This window comes from Mustela nigripes, chromosome 13 (assembly GCF_022355385.1).
Source record: "Mustela nigripes isolate SB6536 chromosome 13, MUSNIG.SB6536, whole genome shotgun sequence".
Taxonomy (NCBI): Eukaryota; Metazoa; Chordata; class Mammalia; order Carnivora; family Mustelidae; genus Mustela; species Mustela nigripes.
The window spans coordinates 104,295,491-104,317,716 of record NC_081569.1 but is presented as its reverse complement, the minus strand read 5'-3'; the positions used below and the strand labels follow the sequence as shown (position 1 = coordinate 104,317,716).

General features: G+C 39.1%; 1 long non-coding RNA gene across 3 annotated transcripts; it reads left to right on the top strand.

The window, feature by feature from the left end:
• Positions 1-30: 30 nt before the first annotated feature.
• Positions 31-22,172, top strand: LOC131999986 (uncharacterized). Of its 3 annotated transcripts, XR_009399144.1 has the most exons (6): positions 31-342; positions 1,256-1,306; positions 20,170-20,217; positions 20,313-20,478; positions 21,401-21,501; positions 21,847-22,172. It is a non-coding gene; the product is annotated as an uncharacterized LOC131999986 (long non-coding RNA). The 3 variants fall into 3 exon arrangements; XR_009399143.1 differs by having other exon boundaries at positions 37-342; positions 21,401-22,172; XR_009399142.1 differs by lacking the exons at positions 21,401-21,501; positions 21,847-22,172 and having other exon boundaries at positions 38-342; positions 20,313-20,520.
• The last annotated feature ends 54 nt before the right edge of the window (positions 22,173-22,226 follow it).

Sequence of the window (22,226 nt, the reverse complement as noted above, 5' to 3'; positions counted from 1 at the left end):
GAGCTGCGGCCAGGATTTGGACGGGGGCGGGGCAGGGTCTTTCCAAGGCGCCTGCGCTAAACCGGCTTCTCGGCGCCATTTTGTCTGAGCGGTGGTGGTCGCAGCTCTATCGCATTTTATGTTTCTGGCGAGAGGAGAGCCGGGGCGTTTTCCTGTAGCTTCATTTTAGTGCGGCACCTGTCCGCCGTTCACTCCGGGACAGCACCTTCTGAAGGTTGGAGGAGTCGGGGACGTGTCAAAAAGGTCGGTTGGAAGCTGTGGATGTCCGAGGGACTGGGGGATGGCGCAGCTTTAGAGGCACCGGCACCGGAAGTGGAAGGGCCGCGCGGCGGCCATGGCAAAGTAAGGTCTCCCTGCGGCGGGGTGGGGAGCGGGGAGGCGGGCGGGTTGAAAGGGGCGAGGCTTTCTCTCCCGCCGCGAGAGAGAAAGGGGCGGAGGAGATGTGCAGGTCTCTTTCTCCGGCCGGGTCCTTTGCATGCCTTTCCAGAGATTTTTCTGGAGTCTGCTTTCCGATCAGTTCTTCCTCCCTTTGGAAGTGCGTTTCAGGAGCTTGTCATATCTTCCAGCCAAGTGCCATCTGCTGTGGGCGCCTCCTTAATTAACGCGGGGAAGGCCAAGTTGCTTACACCCATCTGCGTGGGGAGAGAGATTTCCGCGTGCTCCTCACGGGACTAAGCGTTGGGCAAACTGCAGGAATCTGCGGGGTGTGGAACTGGATACCTAGCCCAGGCTCTGCTACTCTAACCTGAGATAGGCGGCCTGTGCCATTCAGCACGAGGCTGATGCTGCTCGGAAGGGAAATGGTAGTGGTTTTGTAGGGACTGAGAACACTTTAAATAAGAGGACTTCCCCGATAGGAACTTAGTTCAGGGCAGCCGTTGATTTGTGCTTGTAGCAGAATTTTTTTGTGTTCTGTTAAAACACATTTGAAATGGTGAAGTGGAATTTGAATTGGCAAATTGTTTTAAAGAATGAAATTTTTTAAATGTGAAATATCGTTGAATCTACGTTGAGTAAATTTACTCAAAAAGAAAAACTGTCCAACTAAAATTTTCATTCACAGCAGTGATTTTTCTAAAAATTACTTAAGAGAGTGGAATGAGGCATTTTTGGCACATTGGTCTGGATACTTGCTTAAAATTATTCTGTTTCTGTCTCTCTTGTGAGCCCTGTTTCTCAAATTGACCAGTATTGTTAGGTCTCCAGACTAGAAACGATTGTGTGATTTAATAATTTATTGGAGGTTTTTTGGCAGTTGCTCTGAAGAAAACAAGACCATCAGTGAAATATCCTAAGTATTACTGAGGTAAGTTATAATTTCTGCAAAAATTTTTAAAATTGGGTAGACTGTGTGGAAAAGTTTTTATGGACCAGAGCTGTTTATCAGTAGAGCCATAAATAGCAAAAACGGAAGAACCATGGTTAAAAGAAGCTTGGTTTGACCAGGGGTTCAGATGAATCTGTATAATTAGCTTCCTGATGTGATCTTGTAGAATAAAATCTCAAATTAGTATCTATTTATGAGCTTTATCTATTCCTGAATTTTTTAAATATTTTAACATTTTTATCACAGAATAATACTAATATTTCCATGATTTTTTTCTTCCTAATTAAAAAAAAATTGGCATGTAGACTAGATATGTCAGTAAGAGTTGAAAAAAAGTGATTTATTTTTTCTTAATAAAATGGTGAATACTGCTGAACTGTCCAGGGGGTAATCACCTATAATTCCACTACCCAACTTAAAACTTACTATCTGATACAAATAATGCATGTCGGTAGGCATTGGGAAAGTACTAAAAAGCCCCAAAAAGAAAACAAAAGTTTCTTGTATTCTTTCCACCAAAAGTTAATTACACTTTATACTGTAGTTCTGTATAATACAGATGGGTATCTCTTTTTCATCCGCTTTGTCTTATAAAGGTTAGTCTAGTACTGTACTCATTTTATCCCTTGTGTTTTCTTTATGGAAGATACTTGGAACATGGGAAACACTTTGTCCATAAAGCATTTTTCATGGTTGCGTAGTGTCTATAGAATAGATGTACCATACTTTATATGATCTGATACCATAGTTTTTCTATGATAACAATGTATGGTATCCTTGTGCATGTTTTACAAAAGATTGTGCCTGACAGTTGTTGTCTGTTGCTAAAATATCTAGGCATCTAGATCTTTCTGTATATCTTTGCTTATTTGGAATAAATTCCTAGAAGTGGAAACATAAGGCCAAAAGGATTATACAGTTAAGTCTTTCATCTTTGTACAGTTTCCATCAGAAAGCTTTGTTCTTACTGCTTATATTTTTTGTTGTCCTTTTTCTTTTCTGTTTTTTCTTCAGCTTTATTTTTCAATTTCTTCCCCTGGGTCTCTTTATTCAAGCAGAATTATAATGTTTAGGTCACACATACAGTAAAATAATTATGAGGATTTTTATTGGCCCTTATAAGTGATTTCTTAAATATAATGTATTTTTCACTCTAGTTAGACATTTGTACAGGGGAATATTTTGCTACACAGAAGTGACATTAGAGGATACTAAAAACAAATACTGTTTTTATGGTATAGTTAGTGAGTTTATTTTATGTTTCCTCGTAGTCATCCTTAAAGTTTTCCATCTTCATGTGCATTCTCTTGGTGCTTTTGTAAACCATCTTAATGTTTTCTTTAACAGTAGTACTTTTCTACTACTAGTAGTAGTAATAGAACATTACTTTTTATCTTCCACAGATGATGCTATCTTAGCCCTCAAAATTTTTTTAATACTGAATTGATTTGTAATTGCTAATATAATACAGATTTAGAGCCCATTGAGAATTCTTAAGGATTTTATGATATATTAATGGAGGGTGACTGTAGATGAATATTAACTGAACAGTCTCTAGACCATCTCTTAGGTATTAATGAAAAAAAAATTTCATTATGACAGATTTGTTTTTTGTATTTCAGTGAGCCCAAACTAATAATGTTCCCTACAAAATCAAAGTCACCACAATTTTTAATGGTGTTTCAATGATGAAAAGCTATTTTGAAAACAGAATGATTTATTTGGTCAAGGCTTCAAATGAAGCTCTGTAATTAGCTTTTTAAGGTAGTATTTTACACTGAAATTTAAAAATTAGAACGTTCCTATAGATTTGTTTATCCATTCGTGTTCCCATTTCTGGATTTTTAATCATGGAACACTGAACGTTTTCGTGATTTTTTTTTTATTTTTTTTTGAGCCCACGTTAAAATAGTTGACATATAGGGATCTCATCAGTATTTAGAGGAGAAATTTTTGTTTCTTTGTTTTTTAAGGAGATTATAAAATAGTCTGTGTTCTGAAGACTCTGGCATACTCGAAACTAAAGAAGTCTTTGTTTTTTAGAATAAGCCTCATTTTGTGGGAAAATGAGGGAACATGTTTCAGTTTTAGGAGACCTGGATCAGGGCGCCTGGGTGGCTCAGTGGGTTGAGCGTCTCTGCCTTTGGCTTGGGTCGTGATCCCAGGGTCCTGGGATTGATCCCCAAGTCAGGCTTTCTGCTTAGCCGGGAGCCTGCTTTTTCCTCTCTCTGCCTACTTGTGATCTCTGTCAAGTAAATAAATAAAATCCTAAAAAAAAAAAAAAAAGACCTGGATCTGCTGTTGAAATTCTGTTTCTGGATGCAGTTTTACTCACTTTTTATTTAGTAATTAAGATTGGCTGTTGCTATTTTATATATGTATGTCACATATAAATGTATCTTGAAAAATGATAGAATTTTTTTCCACCTTACAGTTTCTGTAAATGTCTGTGTTGAGAAGTATAACAGATTGCGGTGTTGAATGTACCTGCTTTCCAATGGTTTCGTTATTTTTTGGAAAGTTACATAATTTGCTTGTTTGTTAACAAAGCAATCTTTGCAATCCCTATGTAGTCTTTTTGCCCAGTTAGGAGTCATTGCTGATTTTTATGGCCAAATGGAGGCATCGGTGACTGGGGGTTTTCCACATAACAATTTGAACTAGAGTGACATCGTATTTTAGGATTTGAATTCAAGCTGATCTAGGTATCTGGTGATGTTTCTACGTGGCAAGGATCTATGCTTAAGGAGCTTACTATTAATAAAAGAAAATCTAATTAAACATGGAAAGTTAATATAGTTATTTCAAAAGATTCGATCAATTTAGGTAAGTTTTTAAAGATTTAAATCAGAGCTTATGAGAGTAGTAGATTTGACAAAGTTCAGTATACAATCAAATCTAATTGTTTTTTAAGAGCCAAATTGTGGTTTTGGTGTTTGGGTTTTTTTAGAGGGAGTGGCAGAGGGAGAGGGAAAGAATCTTGAGCAGGCAAGCAGGCTCCATACCCAGCATAGAGCCTAACATAGGGCTCTATCTCATAACCCTGAGATCATGACCTGAACTGAACTACGAGTCAGACACTTAACCGACTGAGCCACCTAGGCGCCCCAAGCCAAACTGTTTCATAATGCAGAACAAAAAGAAATTTACTTAGTGATCACTGAAGGCCTTTTTTTTTTTTTTTTTAAGATTTTGTTTATTTATTTGACAGAGAGAAATCACAAGTAGATGGAGAGGCAGGCAGAGAGAGAGAGAGGGAAGCAGGCTCCCCGCCGAGCAGAGAGCCCGATGCGGGATTCGATCCCAGGACCCTGAGATCATGACCTGAGCCGAAGGCAGCGGCTTAACCCACTGAGCCACCCAGGCGCCCTGAAGGCCTTTCAAGATTAGTAAAATACAATTTATAAAATTAGAAGAGGGAGGATCTTGGACTTCCTAAGTGGATGGAAAGTTGTGATTAAGAATTCAGTTACGTAAAAAAAGTTATGTTTGGGGTAGTGAGTAAACCAGTTTGGAGAGGATGAGTGACTAAGTAATACATTGGGAATATTGTGTGAGGCCAGCTTGTCAACATTTCTACAGTTAGCTGCACATCAGAATTATATGGGGGCTTATCCTTGGTAAAGGTTTGGGAACCTTGAGAGGGCCTTGAAAGCTGGGATTGAGCAGGAAATGAAAATTATTTTTGTTTTATTCTCAAATTTTACAAATCAAAATGGAACTAAACCAAAAAAATCATTTAATCCCATTCTAACATCAGATTTTTTAAATTTACTTTTTCCTTGTCCATATGCATATATTTTTTCTTTATTATTAGATTAACTTTTTTTTGTCCTTTAACTTGTAGTAAGCATTCAGTGCGACCACCCAGTCCCTGTTATAATTTTAATGTCTGAAAATACTCCATCAAACTGTTCCACCTTCAACTTCATTCTTCTATTGCTGGCTTTTTGGGTTTCTGGGTTTTTTTGGTATTGTGTTAGAATTATCATTGATGTGCATATAGTATCTCCTGTCTTTTGGACCTTTTTTTTAGGATTGATTGTTCCCTCCCTTGGGTTACCTATCAGCACTGGGTAACTTATAATTATAATCATTTTTGCTAATTTAAGAGATGCAAAATATGTTGAGCTCTCCTTTTCCTTTTAATATTTTTGTTGTTAACTAGTGAAGTGGGACCTTTTTCTCTAGTTTCACTGACTGATTCATAGTAAGAGACAAGTTTTCAAGATCTCTGTCCATTTATGTAGGAGTCTTGATATTTTATTTTTTAATTCTTTGAGTTTATTATATATTTAGTAGTAATTTTTTGCCGATAATGTTTCCGTACAGACCTTCTTTTGTATTTTAGTTATTTTTGTTGACGGTTTTTGAATAGACACAGATGGGTACAATGTACCCAAGATGTACTACTGGAAAATCATTTGGTAACAGTGTCCAGTGTGACTGAAGAAATGACAGGAATTGGAGCTAGGAAGACAGTTAAGATACTGTTGCAGTGTGAGCACTGCAGTTGGTTAAGTATTCCCTGAAGTGTTCTGGGCTTTGTGTGGAATCCACTTGGATTTCTCTCCCCCTCTCCTACTCCCCGCTCCTGCTAGTGCATTCTCTCCAAATATTTAAAAAAAAAAAAAAAATACTGTTAAAATGCATCTGCATGCCTGAAACTAAAGGAGGATCTGAAGAGACAGAGGAAGGAATAGGTGAGGAAGAGACTGTGGGGGTGGGGAGAAAAAAAAGAAAAGGAATTTGATCTCTACTTGATTGCAGAAGTAAAGTAGAAAGGAAACCACTCTAGATTTTAAAAAGGGGGTAATAGGAGCGCCTGGGTGGCTAGGTGGGTTAAAGCCTCTGCTTTCTGCTCAGGTCATGATCCCGGGGTCTTGGGATGGAGCCCTGCATCTGGTTCTCTGCTCAGCGGGGGGCCTGATTCCCTCTCTCTCTCTGCCTACTTGTGATCTCTCTCTCTCTCTCTCTCTCTCTCTGTCAAATAAATAAATAATCTTTAAAAAAAAAGAATGAAAGGAAAAAGGGGGGCATAGTTCATACCATTAACAAATTTGGAAGGTCAGGAAAGGCCACTGATTAGTAAGGAAAATGAAATCAGTTTTAAACATGCAAGTTAGAGCTTGAAATGTCTAGTAAACATTTATTTTTTGTCAAGGTGCCCATGAGATCCCTAACTGGGACAAGGCAAATGCTCTACCTTACATTGTTTCCTGAATTTTGAATTCTCTTTCCATTCTTCAGTTAAGATTTTAGTGTTTGTATCAAGGTCTTCCTATTTCTGATTTGTAAAGTACAACCTGGTTGGCTCAGTCAGAAAAGCATGTGACTCAATCTCAGGATGGTGAGTTTGAGCTTCATGTTGATTGGTTTTAGAGATTACTTAAATTAATAAATGAACTTTAAAAAAAGCAGTAGAACTTGATTGGAAAAGAAAAGTGGATTAGTAAGTAAAAGAAGTGCAGGGAAGCCAGATGATTCTCAAAAGGAGAGGTTGTTTTTCGTTATTTAAAAAAATAACGGTTTTAAGATCACATCTTAAAAAATATGTGTGTGCTTTTAAATTGTTCAGATAAATGGGATGAAATATCTTTCCCTCCTTTCTCATCAGAATAAATTTTGTGTGTTTTCTTTTTTTTTTTTTTTAAGATTTTTATTTATTTATTTGACAGAGAGAGATCACAAGTAGGCAGAGAGAGAGAGAGAGAGAGAGGGAAGCAGGCTCCCTGCTGAGCGGAGAGCCCAACATGGGACTCAATCCCAGGACCCTGAGATCATGACCTGAGCCGAAGGCAGCGGCTTAACCCACTGAGCCACCCAGGTGCCCTGTGTGTTTTCTTTTAATTTTCTTTTGGCAAATTACAGAGAGGTGTGATGTGTGTCGAACATGAATGTTTAGCTAAGATATCTAAAATCCAAGTTAAGATGTTAATTGTTTTTGGAAACCACTTTTGTTTTATCACTTATACTGATTAACAGTTAGAAATGTAAAAAATTAGAAATGACAAAACATGGATTAGGCGAATTTTTGAATGTTCTTCAAGAGAAAGAGCATACTATTACCAATTACTCTCTCAGTCCCTTTTTTCTTAGGGCTGTAGAAAATCTTAACGTTTTCTGCTATTTAGCAAGGAAGAGTTATGATCTTTAGAAAAAACAAGTTTTTTAAATATCAGTTTATCAATCACAATATTTATTTTTTTCCTTTTTTCTTTTTGATTTGCCTTTTTAATCCATTTTTATAAAACCTAACCCATTTGGGGTATGAGCTTATGAAATTTGAGCCACTTTGTTACATATATCAAATTGTCTTTGAGCTCATTTAAATGACTTTTTCTTTTTTAAGATTATTTATTTGACAGATGGAGATCACAAGTAGGCAGAGAGGCAGGCAGAGAGAGAGGAGGAAGCCGACTCCCTGCAGAGCAGAGAGCCTGATGCTGGGCTCGATCCCAGGATCCTGGGATCATGACCTGAGCCGAAGGCAGAGGCTTTAACCCACTGAGCCACCCAGGCACCCCTCATTTAAATGATTATTTAAAATTTTCCCCATCATAATGCTGGCTTTGAGTTACAAAACAATATGTTTACAGATTGAGGAAAAATAATTAATATACTCAGAAAAAATTATGTATTATAACATTTTTAGCATTTTTAGTTTGCAGTATGTGGTTATATGTATGTTTCCATTACTTTCCTTTTATTAATCCCTTAACTTTGGTAACTCTTATTTTTTATTTTATTTATTTTTTTAAAGATTTTATTTATTCATTTGACACACAGAGATCACAAGTAGTCAGAGAGGCAGGCAGATAGAGAGGAGGAAGCAGGCTCTCCGCAGAGCAGAGAACCCGATGCGGGGCTCAATGCCAGGACCTCGGGATCATGACTGGAGCTGAAAGCAGAGGCTTTAACCCACTGAGCCACCCAGGCGCCCTGGTACCTTTTATTTTTTAAAGAGTAAGTGATTGGAACTACTTACGGAATTTAGGTCTTCTCTATGCCCCCATTAGAATGATAGCTTTTAAAAATAGTTCAGGGATAGCAAAGAAGACAATTCCACCTTTCTAATGTGTAGGTGTGGCCAGGCTTTTTGTGAGAAGGGTGGTTTACAACAAATTTCTTAACTTCTCTGCCCCATCTGTAAAATGGGGATAATATATGTAGAAACTGCCTTATGTTGGTATTAGTATTAAATGAGTTAATGCATGTAAAGTGCTTAGAATGATGTGAAGCATTTAGGAAGCAGATCGTAGATGGTGTTAGTGTGTCTAATGCTTTTATGTACTGTCATTCCGACAGCTTTTAGAAAAATACATTATATTTATATACAGAAATAAAGCTTTTAGACTCTTTGCCTCTCATTCTAGACCTCTCTCTCCAGACTAATTTGTAGTGACACTAAAACTGTCCGTGGTTTCCCTGTACAAACTCTGTGTTTTCCCTAGTCTTTGTTTTTATTCATACTTTTCCCATGGCCTAGAATGTTCCTCTGTTACTACATATTCAAGCACTGCTTTTTTTTTTTTTTTAAGATTTTTATTTATTTATTTGACAGACATAGATCACAAGTAGGCAGAGAGGCAGGCAGAGAGAGAGGAAAGCAGGTTCCCTGCTGAGCAGAGAGCCTGATATGGGGCTCGATCCCAGGACCCTGGGATCATGACCCGAGCTGAAGGCAGAGGCTTTAACCCACAGAGCCACCCAGGCACCCCCAAACACTGCTTTTTAAGTGAAACTTCTTCTTTTGATGACCTCTACAGCTTTAGGTAATGTGTCCATATGAATTTCATGTATTTTCTCTTAACATGATTCCTGTCACTTCATCTTACATTGTAGCTTTTTATTCACTTAGATATTCTTCACTAAGTTGGGACATTGTTACAGACTGAGGTTTGTTACTAACAAACCTTGGCACTTAGTAGGCCCTCAGTTGTGGAGAGAAAGCTTATAAAATGGATACCAGTTTAAAAGGTAATATTTAATAGATGCATGCCAGTGAAAATATGCTTTGTCAGTGTTTGTACACTAGGAACATCTTGCCTGATCAGTTACTTAAAAGATTGCTTGAAGTTTTAGAATTCAGTCAGATTCAGGAACTTGTAGGGAGTAGAGCACTGGGTGGAGGGGGCGCGGCTATCCACAGGTCAGGAGTTTTCACTGGAATGTTTTTATGCTGTTTTTTTAAATAGCGGTATATCTAATTAACTGCAGAGGGATTGGAGGTTTGGTTTGGTTTTAAGTAACTGATTTTTCACAGATCTGCCCACCCACAAATCTTCCTTATCACCAGTGGTCCAAATTTGTGAAAAGTTTGGCCAGGACTTAGAGTACATCTGCTGTCATGACAGAACATAAAAGCCACCTGGCTCAGTCCATAATTTCACTTACAAGTAAAATTTTTCTTATCACCATAGTGCTTCTAGGCATGAAAAGTAGGGGTAATCAGAAGAGGAACTGGATGAGATATTTCATGAGGACACTTACATGATCCTTAGTTACTGAAATGAGAGGGTCTTGACCTCTAGATTTAGAAGAAATGGGAATGATGAGAAATCAGAGAAGTTAAAATATCAGGCTCATATTAGGCATTCATAAAGCTAAAGTGACAAATATGTACTCTTAGCTCAGAAATTCTCAAATTTCTATAATAGTTCAGTGGGATGTTGAATAAGCATCTTAATATAGGAACACTGCATTTGAAAACCATATGTTCTGTGTTCTAATCATAAGCCTGTTCTCCTTGGTTGTGACCTGGGATACATTACTCTGCTTGAGTGTCTGCTTTTAGAGATAAAGGGCACAGGGCTAGATACTTACACTCTTAATATACTTGGTAGTTCCAATCCAGTACCATATTTTTCAAGTAAGAATTACCAAACATGCTTCTAATATCTGTGTGTCCCCGAAAGGTTAACTGATACTTAACAACCTGTGAGAATCTGAATCCAGTGTTTCAGGCATTGACCCAGTAATTTTATCACTTAGGGATGATTTACTGCCACTCTTATCCCATGGGATTCCTATCGCATCAGATCAGATTCTGACAGAAGCTTTAATGTCCTGTCTGCCTCACTGTTGTAGTTAATAGGCATTCTAATTGCTTTCATTGTTCAGTAAAACAGATAGCTGAAATAACAGCTAAGGAAGATCAGTAACTAATTTCATTATAGTGAGATTTCTGTTTTGTGTTTGTGTGTACTGCCCACACATAGCAAATGAAAGTACAGTGTTCTCCAGTATTTTCTGTTAGTTCACTTTTATAAAAAAACAAAAACAACTGTTATGACTGACAATTGATTTCATGACTTACTGTGGATCTCAGCCTGCTTTTTAGGTGGGAAAAAAGGACTAGATAATAATGCCTTACATCATTTGTTAGTTTACTATACTCATAAGTATGATAGCTTAAAAGTTTTAAGATAGAATGAGATAGAAAGTCTTACCTAGAGATACTTCCAGTTTTAAGAGCAAGGGAATTGGGCTATGTGTGTTGGGGCAGGATAGAGGAAACAGCTGAAAGACATCATGGAGTGGAGTTTATTTTCTTTCTTTTCATTGGCTTATGGTTTGTTTCGTAGTGTGTTATTGAGTCTGCTCATCGTAATGGCCCACTTAGGGATTTATGTTTACTTGTATTCAGGGCTATCCAATCCTGTGGAAGCACAAAACAAAATCTTTTCTCCCAAGTTGATTCCCTCAAACCAAACCAAAAATGTTATTTTTTTCTTTATAATATTTGTGTTTCTTAGTTTTATGTGCAATCTTAAAACTACCTCCAATGTTTGTATAATTTTGGTGGCTTAGATCTTGGTCAGACAGGATGGGGGGAGTGGATTTGAAAGAATTTAACAAAAATAAAAGCCATCTTCCTGTTTTTTATTCCTCAGTGTACTGTGTGATACTGTCCTTAAGACCTTTAAATTGCCAAGGAAACCTTGGTAACCAAGGCAGATTTTTTTTTTCCTCTTATATGTGAAGTTCTGCATTTTATTACACAGTCACGAAAAACTTGTCTGTTACCAGTAAATACTTAAGCTACAGAACTTGCTTCTATATGCTGCCAAGTACTTCCTGTTTTGTCAGATTTCCTTTTAGGGGAAAGAATGGATTTAGAGTAGACGAGCCTGAGTTTCATGTTTAAAGCATCTCCCCTGAATTTCAGTTTGGAAGCCACCCAGATATCTAGATGGGGTGGGGATGAGAGGATGGCACATCGTGTTTACAAGTGAAGTCATTTGTCAGAAAGCTCCATTTGGCTTTATATCCTGGAAGAGAGGGTTGCCGGGAAGAAAAAAACTTTTTGTTGTCAGAAATAATTAGTGCATGACTTGCCAACTTTATGTCTTGCCTTTAGGCTTTCCATGTCAAATGTATTTCAGTTAGTGAATGAATCATTATATTGCCTCTGAAGGAAGGATCTATGTTCATTTCTAGGAGACTTTTCCTTTAGAATTACAGAAAAACTTCATTCAGCCACACATTTACTCCTTTTTCACTAGGGATAGGTGAAAGGTCAAATGGTGATTCAAGAAGAAATTGGCTACAGTGTGAATACTGAGTATCTTTAGGAGGATGAGTTTGCAGTGAAATGATTTTAAGAATTCTTTTACAACTGAAATTATGAGTAAATAGAACATTTAGTTATAAAGGATGAATTATGTGGTTTTGGCTTTTTGTGGTTTTTTTTCTTTTTTAAGTTTATTTGAGTAATCTCCACTCAACATGGGGATGCAACTCAAGACCCTGAGATCAAAAGTTGCATGCTCCTCAGAAGAATCAATGCTGCCCTCAGTTCATAGTTACTTGTCAAGATTTCAAAACATGAGGCAAAATATGTTTTGGGGGTTGCTATTCAAGAGTATATGGGCAAACACACTAATTTGTTCTAGATTTTTTCTAATAAGAGAGCATATATTTTGTTTCCTTTTGAACAGAATTATAACCAAACTTTACTTGGAGTTAGTATTAAGGGGTAGAAAATTCTATTATGCCTGTTTGAGATAACTCTGGAATTTCTGACCTTCCATAGCTAGATTTTAACTTAAATTGATACCTACATGAATCTGATGATTATTCAGTTTTAGGATTTTTAAATTTGCATTTAGCTATGCTTCCATAATATTACCATAAATATAGAAGTGTAATTCTTAAAACAGACGTATGGAGACAGGATATGTTTTTTTATTATCTAATTAGGTGTTAATGTGTTAGTGGAACATACTTTAAACCAGAATCCCCTCATATTGCTGATAAGGGAATCTTGTGTTAAGGTTCTTTTGCAATGGGAACCAAGTTCTGAAAATTTTATTTGACTGAATTGACTTAAATTGACTGATTGTCCCTAAGTCAGAGCTAGGTTTCTCTTTCTTTCTTTCTTTTTTTTTTTTTGAAGATTTTATTTATTTGACAGATAGAGATTGCAGGTAGGCAGAGAGGCAGGCAGAGAAAGAGAGGAGGAAGCAGAGGCAGGCAGAGAGAGGGAGGAGGAAGCAGGCTCTCCAAGGGTCAGAGAGCCCGATGTGGGGCTCGATCCCAGGACCCTGAGATCATGACCCGAGCCGAAGGCAGAGCCTTTAACCCACTGAGCCACCCAGGCGCCCCTAGGTTTCTCTTTCTTGACCTGTCTGTAAAATAAGAATGATGCTGTTCAGTCTTTGTGCATTTATGCTCTTTGTCCACCCTCATGTTGAAAATATTCAGGAAACTGATGCTGAATTAGATTTGAAACCATCTATCTACGATGAAGTTTCTACCAGAAACGTCCCCCCACCTTTTTTTTAAAGATTTTATTTATTTATTTATTTATTTATTTATTTATTTATTTATTTGACAGAGAGATCACAAGTAGGTAGGCAGAGGGGCAGGCAGAGGGGCAGGCCGAGAGAGGGGGAAGCAGGCTCCCCGCTGAGCAGAGAGCCCAACGCGGGGCTTGATTCCAGGACCCCCAGAACCGTCCCTTTTCATTGTTTAAGTATGTGTTCCTATTTCTGTGTGTGTGTGTATGCGTGTGCACGTACGCCTGTTGGTAAGAACTATATTTCTTTGAAATCCAGTGAAAGGGGCGCCTGGGTGGCTCAGTGGGTTGAGCCTCTGCTTTTGGCTCCTGTCGTGGTCTCAGAGTCCTGGGATGGAGCCCAGCATCAGGTTCCCTGCTCAGCAGGGGGCCTGCTCTCCCCGCCCCCCCCCCCCCCCGCGCGCCGCCTGCTTCTCTGCCTACTTGTGATCTCTCTCTCTCTAAAATAAATAAATCTTTAAAAAAAAAATAAAATAAAATCCAGTGAAAGGAGGTTTTCATCAGTAACCATCATGCCCTGCAACTTTGTTCTCCATTTTGTTTTATTACAGAAATCACATCTCTTGAAACCCTGTTATATTTTCCTTTTACTAAATCCAGATCAGCAATTCTCACATTTTACTGTATTCACAAGTATCACACCAGGTATTTGTTCAAAACACGAATCCTGAGCCTTACTTTGATTATTGGCATCTCAGAAGTTTTTTCTTGCTAATTTTCTCCTAAATTCACTGATTGGAGATCTCATCTGCCAGATCTCTAGGAAATTGTCCTAGATTCCCTTCCTTGTTTGTCAGAATTTATCTTCCTCCCCCTTCCCAACATACACATTTGTAGTTCAGTGTGTATGTGTATACATATATACACAACACTAAAACATGGACACATGGGACACCTGCCTGGCTTAGTTGGTAGAGCATGCAGCTCTCAATCTCAGGGTTGTAAGTTTGAGCCTCATGGTAGAGATCACTTAAAAATAAAATCTTTAAAAGTCCAAACCCACCAAAGTTCATATTCTGGAACTTTATTTTTTTTTTAAGATTTTATTGAGCCCGAATGGGGTCTAGGGGGGATCTGGGAGGGAGGGAGAGGGAGAACTGGGCTCCCTGCTCAATGCCAGCCAGTCTCAGGAACCCCAGTATCATGACCTGAGCCAAAGGCAGACCCTTAACCAACTGAGCCACCCACGTGCCCCTGCACTTCTTTTTTACTGACATCGGAACCTGTTAGTGCTACCAAAAAAGGCAAAAAGCAAAAATTGTTCATTGTGTTTTGCAGAAAACTGTTAACATGTACCCTAGCAGGGAGAGTGGCAGTGCAAGGCGTCTTCCCTGAGAAGGGCACTCTGCATCCAACTGCCACACCTTAGAACTGTGTCTGTGATCATCTGCCTTTTATCTCAATATATTTTGTGCATCTGTTAGCAAGATGCATGCTGAGGTATCAGAAAGGACTAAGAAAGGTTATTTTTGGGGTCTGGGAATGTTCAAAAATTTTTCAGTATTGGGCGCCTGGGTGGCTCAGTGGGTTAAGCCGCTGCCTTCGGCTCAGGTCATGATCTCAGGGTCCTGGGATCAGGGCCCGCATCGGGCTCTCTGCTCAGCAGGGAGCCTGCTTCCCTTCCTCTCTCTCTACCTGCCTCTTTGCCTACTTGTAATCTCTGTCTGTCAAATAAAATAAATAAAATCTTTAAAAAAAAATTTTTTTTTCAGTATAAATTGTAATTTCTTCATTATGCCATTTTGGCTTATGAAAGGTTTCATAGGAAACGTCTACTTTCTGCTTTTCCAGATGGCAGGGGAAACCTGTACCTTGCTAATGATTTTTGTTTTTCCCACTGGGTAAAGAATTGTATCTTACTTAACTTGTTTATATTTAATCTTTCTGGCATTATGATACATTATAGGCATCCACGTGTTTCCATTCAATCTTGTGGTCACTTAGTTGCTACTGACTCAGACCAGCCAATCTACTAAAGGTGATAGGTCTTTCTTTATACCTCCAGTTCTTGTATACCATCTCACTTTCTGTAAATTATTAGTATTTCCTTGATGCTGGTTTTTTTTGTTTGTTTGTTTGTTTGTTTAAGATTTTACTTAATTAAGAGGGAGGAAGAGGGACTCTGAAGCAGACTGGCACAGAGCCCTGGGGCTCCACCCCACAACCAAGAAGAGATCATGACTTGAGCTGAAACAGGAATGGGACGCTTGGCCAGCTGAGCCATCCAAGCACTTGTTCTTGGTGATGTCTTAAGAATTTTTCTCTCAGCATACATTAATCTTAAAACCTTGTTGGCTTTTCCTGGTTAAAAGTTTTTAATAATTCCCTTTCCCATATGGATTTTTTTTTTTTTAAGATTTTATTTATTTATTTGACAGACAGAGATCACAAGTAGGCAGAGAGGCAGGCAGAGAGAGAGAGGAGGAAGCAGCCTCTCTGCGGGGCAGACAGCCTGATGCGGGGCTCGATCCCAGGACCCTGGGATCATGACCTGAGCCGAAGGCAGAGGCTTTAACCCACTGAGCCACCCAGGCGCCCCTCCCATATGGATTATATAGTTGAGCTCCCTATTTAAGTGAATTCTGTTTCTAAAATTCTGTTTCCGCATAATAAAAATCAGTGTTCAAATCATACACCTCAGACACAAACTCAAGATGTGTAAGGACCCTTGCTCTTCAGCAACCTGAATGTACTAACCACAGTATACCAGCATTTACTTTTTAAAAGACTTGGTGTTTAGGACACCTGGTTGGCTCAGATTATTAAGTCCTGGGATTGAGCCACGCATTGGGCTCCCTGCTTGGTTGGGAGCCTGCTTCACCCTTTCCTTCTGTTGCCCCTCCTGCTTGTGCTGTCTGTCTCTATAAAATAAACCTTTTCAAAAAATTTAAAAATTAGGGGCGCCTGAGTGGCTCAGGGCGTTAAAGCCTTTGCCTTTGGTTCAGGTCATAATCTCAGAGTCCTGGACTCTCTGCTCGGCGCGGAGCCTGCTTCCCTTCCTCCCTCTCTCTGCCTGCCTCTATGCCTACTTGTGATCTCTGTCTGCCAAATTAATAAATAAAATCTTTTTTTTTTTTATTAAAAAAGTTCATATTTATGGAGTGGAAGGATACATATAAATATGGTGGTTACCTCTTGAAAGGGGTGTGGTATAGGGCACCTGGGGGCTCAGCCGTTAAGCATCTGCCTCCGGCTCAGGTCATGATCCCAGGAACCTAGGATTGAGCCTTACATTGGGCTCCCCGCTCAGTGGGGAGCCTGCTTCTCCCTCACCCACTGCCCTTGCTGTGTCTCTGGCAAATAAATAAATTAAATCTTTTTTAAAAAGAGGGGTTGGTATAGTTTAAGAAGATAGTTTTGTTATTTGAATTGTCTGTTCAAGTGTTTGCCCATTTTTTAAATTACTATTATTATTATTTTAGAGCGACAGGGAGATCTTAAGTGCTGGAGCCCACACACAGGGCTCAATTCCATAACCCCAGGATCATGACCTGAGCTGAAGTCAAGAGTGGGACACTTTGAGCCACCCAGGTGCCCCAATATATGCCCACTTTGGGGTGGTTGTTTTCTTATTGTTAGAATTTTGAGAGTTCTTTATACATTCTAGACACATGTCCTGTGTCAGGGGATTTGCAGATATTTACCCCTTACAGTTTGCCTTTGTTTTTTTCATTCTCTCAGTGTTTTTAGGAGAGCAGAAGCTTTTAATTTTGGTGAAATTGAGTTTGTCAGTTTTGTTTATGTTATCATGCTTTTGGTATGGTATCTGAGAACTCTTTTACACCAATCTGAGAGAGCTTCTGTTTTCTTCCTAGAAAGTTCTAGTTGTATATTTTGGTGTATGATCACTTTGGCTTATGTATTTGGTATAAGTTATGATTTGGTTTTTGGTGTTTGTTTTTGCATGTAGGTGTCCCAATTGTCCCAGCATCAATTGTGAAAAAGTACTGTCCTTCTCCACTGATTTACTTTTCATTTTGTCAATTGACTATTTTTTGTCTCTTTTTAGACTTCCTCTGTTCCATTAATGTCTATTACATGACCTTTTAAGATTTTATTTATTTATTTGACAGAGATCACAAGTAGGCAGAGAGGTAGAGAGAGAGGAGGGAAGTAGGCTCCCAGCCAAGCAGAGAGCCCTATGCGGGGCTCGATCCCAGGTCCCTGGAATCATGACCTGAGTTGAAGGCAGAGGCTTTAACCACTGAGCCACCCAGGCGCCCCTATTATATGACCTTTAGATCTATAGTAAGTCTTTAGACCAGATGGTGTGGGCTGTGTCTTCTAACTTACTCAAAATTGTTTGGGCTATTCTAATTCCTTTTCCCCTATAAATTTTAGAAATCGTTTGTTGATTTCCTACCACCCCCAAAAAGCATGTTGCAAACTGATTTTTACATTGTATTTAGAGATCAGGTTAGGGAGAATTGACAGTACTGTCTTCTAATAAGGTTATGTAGTTCATTGTTGGTATCACCAGTATTTTATAATTTTCATTTTGCCTAAGTATTCCTGTTTTTGATACCATTTTAAATGGTACATGATCCTTATTTTATTGATGAGGAAATTAACTTGCCCAAGGTGACAGAATTATATGACAAAGCTCATCTGAAACCTACAAGGGCTTTAAACTGCTATCCTGGTTTTAATTAGGATTTAGTTTTCTTATTCTGAAGTGGTTTTCAGTAGCAGTAGAGAGAAGCCCTTCTTTTATTAAGAAAAATCCTGTAACAGGGCCACCTGGGTGGCTCATTGGTTAAATGACTAGCTTTGACTCAGATTCTGGGGTCCTTGGATTAAGTCCCACATCAGACTCCCTCTGCTCTTCGGGGAGCAGGCTTCTCCCTCTCCCTGCCACTCCCCCTGCTTGTACTGGCTCTCTGTCAAATAAAATAACAAAATCTTTATTTAAAAAAGTCCTATTACAATGCTTCCATTAAAAAAAAGTTCGGGGCGCCTGGGTGGCTCAGTCATTAAGTGTCTGCCTTCAGCTCAGGTCCTGATCCCAGGGTCCTGGGATTGAGCCCCACATCAGTATCCCAGCTCGGCGGGAAGCCTGCTTCTCTCTCTCCCACTTCCCCTGCTCGTGTTCCCTCTTCCGCTGTGTCTTTGTCAGATAAATAAATAAAACCTGTGGCTCAGCGGGTTGGGCCGCTGCCTTCGGCTCAGGTCATGGTTTTGGGGTCCTGGGATCGAGTCCCGCATCGGGCTCTCTGCTCGGCGGGGAGCCTGCTTCCCTCTCTCTCTCTCTCTGCCTGCCTCTCCGTCTAGTTGTGATTTCTCTCTGTCAAATAAATAAATAAAATCTTTAAAAAAAAAAATTTAATCCCCCAGAAGTTAAGTATTTTCTGAGTTTTCGCATTTACAGATCTGTCCAAATCATAAACCACGTTCACCATTAGAAGCCCCCAATGGATACAGTTGTGATCCAGTGTTTGAGAGTCCCGTGCTCACAAGCAGAGGGAGAAAGGATCCAAACAAGCTCCACCCTCAAAAGCCAGCTTGATCTCCAGACCCTGAGGATCATGACCTGAACCAAAGTCAAGAGTTGCTGCTTAAATGACTGAGCCACCCAGGCTGTCTCCTTGACATTTTTTAAAAGTATGCCTTATCCTCCAGTTAACTAGGATTATTTCAATTTTTATTATGACTTCAGTTTTTTAAAAAATGTAACTTTAAGCATTTCAGTGCCTACTGTGTGACTGCTCTAACCCAGTGGAGATACAGAGACATGATTTTCTAATAACTCCCATGGGCAGGGGAGGAGGGCAAACTTAATTTATTAATTATTTAATTTGTTAAATTGGATTTAAATAATTTATTATAGTGAATTTATTAATTACAATTTATTTATTATAATTTATTATAGTGAACACCATAATAAATGCATACTTTGGTAGAACAAAGGCTTTACTTGGTAAGGATTAAGAATAGCTGCACTCGGGACGCCTGGGTGGCTCAGTTGGTTGGGCAGCTACCTTCAGCTCAGGTCATGATCCCAGCGTCCTGGGATCAAGTCCCACATCGGGCTCTTGCTCGGCGGGGAGCCTGCTTCTCCCTTTGCCTCTGCCTGCCATTCTGTCTGCCTGTGCTCGCTCTCTCCCCTCTCTCTCTGATAAATAAATAAAATCTTTAAAAAAAAAAAAAAAAAGAATAGCTGCACTCATGCACACTTGATATTTTAAACTTCCCTTTTTAAAAAGAAAATAGTTGGGGGCGCCTGGGTGGCTCAGTGGGTTAAGCCGCTGCCTTCAGCTCAGGTCATGATCTCAGGGTCCTGGGATCGAGTCCCGCATCGGGCTCTCTGCTCAGCGGGGAGCCTGCTTCCTTCTCTCTCTCTCTCTCTGCCTGCCTCTCAGTGTACTTGTAATTTCTCTGTCAAATAAACAAATAAAATCTAAAAAAAGAAAAAGAAAAAGAAAATAGTTGTGGCTCAGTTGGTTGGGCAGCTGCTTTTGGCTCCGGTTATGATCCTGCAGTGATGGGATCAAGTCCCATATCTGCATCCCTGCTCTCCCCAGGGGTGGGGGATGGTTTGCTTCTCCCTCCTGACTTCTCCCCTCTCATGCTCTCTCTCTCTGTCATTCTGTCTCCCAAATGGATAAATAAAATCTTAAAAATATAAAAGAAATAGTTTGACAGCTTTTATGGGAAACACATAAAGGACTGAGAGGGAGAATCAGATAATCATTTTAGAAAGCTTTCTTTGGCAGGTGGTGGAAGTCCTTAGGAAAAACTACTTAATAATCTAGGCATTGCAGATACAATATAGATAATGGTAGAGTAAAGGAAAGTAAAATAAAATAAGAGATCAAGTCTGGGTTCCATTTCCAAAGGTCAGAAATTCAGTAGAGAAATAATACCTGATTGAGTGTTCTACATTAAGACTTGATTTTCATTTGTGGATTTACTCTTAGTTTCTTAATAGCATTTGGGAAGTGGGTGTTTTTGCAAATTGAGAAGAAAATGTTAATTCATAATCTTAATTTGAATATCAAAACATATTGATGACCTACAACTTGATTTTTGTCATTTTCAGATCTCTGTATGAATAATGGAAGTAGAAGCAAGTGGATAGGCTTATCATGTAAGTGCTTTAATAGTCCTAAATATATTTTATTATTTGTAATCTCTAAACCAAAAATTTATTCTTTAAAACACTTTTGATTTCTCTTTTTTTAGGTAACAATATCAGGAAAGTTTATAATAATAAGGTACTGGAGCAGGAGAGGGATAAGCAGGGTCCATGCTCACAGGGAGCTAGGTGCAGGGCTTGATCCCAGGACCCTGAGAAGATGATCTGAGCCGAAGGCAGATGCCTAACTGACTGAGCTTCCCAGGTACCCCGGTACTGTATCTTTCCTGAAAATAAATTTGTAGTGTTTTGGGGTTTTTTTGTTTTGTTTTTGTTTTGTCAGAGGTAGAGCATAAGCAGGAGGAGCAGCAGGCAGAGGGAGAAGCAGGCTACCTGCTAAGCAAGTAGCCCACCAGGACTTGATCCTAGGAACTTGGGATTATGACCTGAGCCGAAGGCAGATGTTTAATTGACTGAGCCACCCAGGTGTTGTGTCCCTATAGTCTTATCAAAGTAAAATGTACCAGCGTCCCCCACCCCCGCCACCTCCCGAGGCTAAATGTATTGCTACAGTGCAGTTAAAGGTGCTCCCAATGTTAAATTCAAATTACTAATCCCCATATAGAATACATATATAAGACAACTGCTTTGTAATAGTTAAAGAACCAAGTGTATCTGGTTATACAGTTTTAGATTTATGTGATGTTATGGCATCTATAGTTTCATATCTGTTTAAACTTAGGTTTATTGCTGTCTGTTCTTTTAAGGCACTGTAAGTTATACTGTTGTGAATTTTTTTCTTAAGAAAGATGTGCCCAACTTGGGATGTGAATTCACAGCCCTGAAGTGTAGAGTCACATGCTCTACCACCTGAGCCAGGCAGGTGCCCTATACTGATGTGAATTTAAAAACAAATATATTCACAGCATAATAGAATATTTATGTGCCATTCATAGTTTGGAAATGTATAGAATGGCCATTAGATTGGCTTAGGGATAGTCAGCTTACTGATTAGGTGTATAGATAGATCCTATTTAATACTGTTTAGGTGTTTGTCATTCCTAGTTAAATGTGTAAATTATAAAATGTAGTGTGTAATTTTACATAAAAGCCATGATAATGAGATAATAGTTTTACGTTGTTTGTATAGTAGTTAGCTATTCATGTATAATGATTTGCTATTTGAACTTCACAGATGTTCAAAGTCCAGCAGTATCCTGCTGCCAAACTCAGTGAGTAGATTACCTTCTTAGGAAAGCAGCAGTTGGAGTGATACTGGCATGAGCCCAGTAAAGGGTGTGTATACCTGACATACTTGGCCTAAGTTACAAACTGTTTCTTCTTCTCTGAGTACTGCCGTCAGGTTATGATAGTTCTTGGTGGCCTCAATACTGATTATATTCTAACTTCTTACATTGCATAAATTATGGGTACTTTCACTGAACTCTACAGACCATGAAATTTTTAGTGACAGAAGAGAGACTTTCTGGATCCTTAAATCCACTCTTCACCAAAATGAAAGGGGGAATAAATTCACCAACCTTCTCCAACCTAAAACATCTTTCTTGGATGTCACACTTAAAAGTTAGCTGTGGCTGGGGCACATGGGTGGCTCAGTGGTTTAAAGCCTCTTGTCTTCAGCTCAGGTCATGATTGCAGGGTCCTGGGATAGAGCCCCACATCGCATCGGGCTCTCTGCTCAGCGGGGAGCCTACTTCTGCCCCCCACCCCCGCCTGCCTCTCTGCCTACTTGTAATCTCTGTCAAATAAATAAATTAAAAATCTTAAAAAAAAAAAATAAAGATTAGCTGTGGCTGATGACCAGCTATCATTTCACTAAATACAAAACTGGGTAATGGCATCAAGTAATACTTACTGAGTTGGTAGGGACTTAACTGCACAAAACCAACAATAAGTGATCTTTACATTCTAGGTGAATGATGAATGGAGCTTTGAATTAATGATTCCAAAGCTGCTTTTTACAGTATCTTCAGTAAGCATAAACCTTCATTTTAATACCA